This window comes from Oncorhynchus keta, unplaced genomic scaffold (assembly GCF_023373465.1).
Source record: "Oncorhynchus keta strain PuntledgeMale-10-30-2019 unplaced genomic scaffold, Oket_V2 Un_contig_8605_pilon_pilon, whole genome shotgun sequence".
NCBI lineage: Eukaryota > Metazoa > Chordata > Actinopteri > Salmoniformes > Salmonidae > Oncorhynchus > Oncorhynchus keta.
In genome coordinates, this window is record NW_026290143.1 from 1 (window position 1) to 2,267 (window position 2,267).

The window sequence follows — 2,267 nt, forward strand, 5'->3', positions numbered from 1 at the left end:
AGACCCTAGATCTGTCTCTACCTGATAGGACCAGACCTAACCCCAACCAGGAAGAGACCCTAGCTCTGTCTCAATCTGATAGGACCAGACCTAACCCCGACCAGGAAGAGACCCTAGCTCTGTCTCTACCTGATAGGACCAGACCTAACCCCGACCAGGAAGAGACCCTAGCTCTGTCTCTACCTGATAGGACCAGACCTAACCCCGACCAGGAAGAGACCCTAGCTCTGTCTCAACCTGATAGGACCAGACCTAACCCCGACCAGGAAGAGACCCTAGCTCTGTCTCTACCTGATAGACCTAACCCCGACCAGGAAGAGACCCTAGATCTGTCTCTACCCCAGACCTAACCACAACCAGGAAGAGACCCTAGCTCTGTCTCTACCTGATAGGACCAGACCTAACCACAATCAGGAAGAGACCCTAGTTCTGTCTCTACCTGATAGGACCAGACCTAACCCCAACCAGGAAGAAGACACTCTCAGAATGCCTGTCTCTCCATGGGAACATCACCGCGAACCAGGACATGGTAGCTTACAATATTCTGCATCCCAAATGTCACCCGATAGTGCACTACTTTGGACCAGAGCCCTATGTAGGGAATAGGGTGCTAATTTGGACACTGTCTTTGCTCTCATTTCATCTTAAAATAATGTTCCCACTCCCACACAGCTTTTAAAAATAAGGCTTCCACACAACTTTTGTCATCCATTTCTCCAAACTACTGTCACCATAACTATCTTGTCTTTCTGACACCAAAACTGTTTTTTACTTCTATTTTTTTTCCAGAGAATATGATGAGGGAATATATGTGTTTATGTCTGTGTAGTTTTGTGAAATATTTGTAAAGTCCAAAAATCTGAAATATGTAAATATTAGGATACCTTCACTGTAAATAAAGTCAGTTCTAATGTTTTTTGTTGTAATAATGTTCCTGATTGTGGTTACAAAGGAAGGGAATGTTATCAGTTTTAAAACACTTATCCTGTTCGTGTCAAGTGATGGAAACTACATTTTGGTTTTGATTAAACAGTTGGCCTACATCTGCCCAGTAGAGGGCAGTATTGTTGTATTCAACCAGCCGCATCACGACATTAATTGGTCACTTTCTACCACTTTATGTCAAAATAATACTGGAAATGACATAGAAAAATGAATCGCCGTGACAACAGGAAACAAAATTATTAATATCTTAGTACTTAAGACTTACTGGCCTTAACCACCAGTAGTAGGAACCATTTTCTGACATTGTATGTGACACTGTGAGGCTTCTATAATAGGGTCTCTGAGGAGACAGCTTCTACCTATAGGACAGTTCTACTGTCAGGAGAGGACTGGGGTCTCTCCCACAGGATCCCCCATGGACCCACTCCTGTCTGACAGGGGTCAGAGGTTAGGGAGGTAGCCCGTCCCTGGGACACACTCCTGTCTGACAGGGTCAGGGGTTAGGGAGGTAGCCCGTCCCTAGGACACACTCCTGTCTGACAGGGGTCAGAGGTTAGGGAGGTAGCCCGTCCCTAGGACACACTCCTGTCTGACAGGGGTCAGAGGTTAGGGAGGTAGCCCGTCCCTGGGACCCACTCCTGTCTGACAGGGGTCCGAGGTTAGGGAGGTAGCCTGTCCCTGGGCCCACTCCTGTCTGACAGGGGTCAGAGGTTAGGAGGTAGCCCGTCCCTGGGACACACTCCTGTCTGACAGGGGTCAGAGGTTAGGGAGGTAGCCCGTCCCTGGGACCCACTCCTGTCTGACAGGGGTCAGAGGTTAGGGAGGTAGCCCGTCCCTGGGACACACTCCTGTCTGACAGGGGTCAGAGGTTAGGGAGGTAGCCCGTCCCTGGACCCACTCCTGTCTGACAGGGGTCAGAGGTTAGGGGAGGTAGCCTGTCCCTGGGACCCACTCCTGTCTGACAGGGGTCAGAGGTTAGGAGGTAGCCCGTCCCTGGGACACACTCCTGTCTGACAGGGGTCAGGGGTTAGGGAGGTAGCCCGTCCCTGGGACACACTCCTGTCTGACAGGGGTCAGAGGTTAGGGAGGTAGCCTGTCCCTGGGACCCACTCCTGTCTGACAGGGGTCAGAGGTTAGGGAGGTAGCCTGTCCCTGGGACCCACTCCTGTCTGACAGGGGTCAGAGGTTAGGGAGGTAGCCTGTCCCTGGGCCCACTCCTGTCTGACAGGGGTCAGAGGTTAGGGAGGTAGCCTGTCCCTGGGACCCACTCCTGTCTGACAGGGGTCAGAGGTTAGGGAGGTAGCCTGTCCCTGGGACCCACT

General features: G+C 51.2%; 1 long non-coding RNA gene across 1 annotated transcript; it reads right to left on the minus strand.

Annotated features, from left to right (window-relative positions):
- Window position 1: 1 nt before the first annotated feature.
- On the minus strand, window positions 2-666 carry LOC127926905 (uncharacterized). Its single transcript, XR_008125403.1, has 3 exons — window positions 347-666; window positions 91-198; window positions 2-36 (listed from the first exon to the last, which is right to left on the minus strand). It is a non-coding gene; the product is annotated as an uncharacterized LOC127926905 (long non-coding RNA).
- Between the last annotated feature and the right edge of the window lie 1,601 nt (window positions 667-2,267).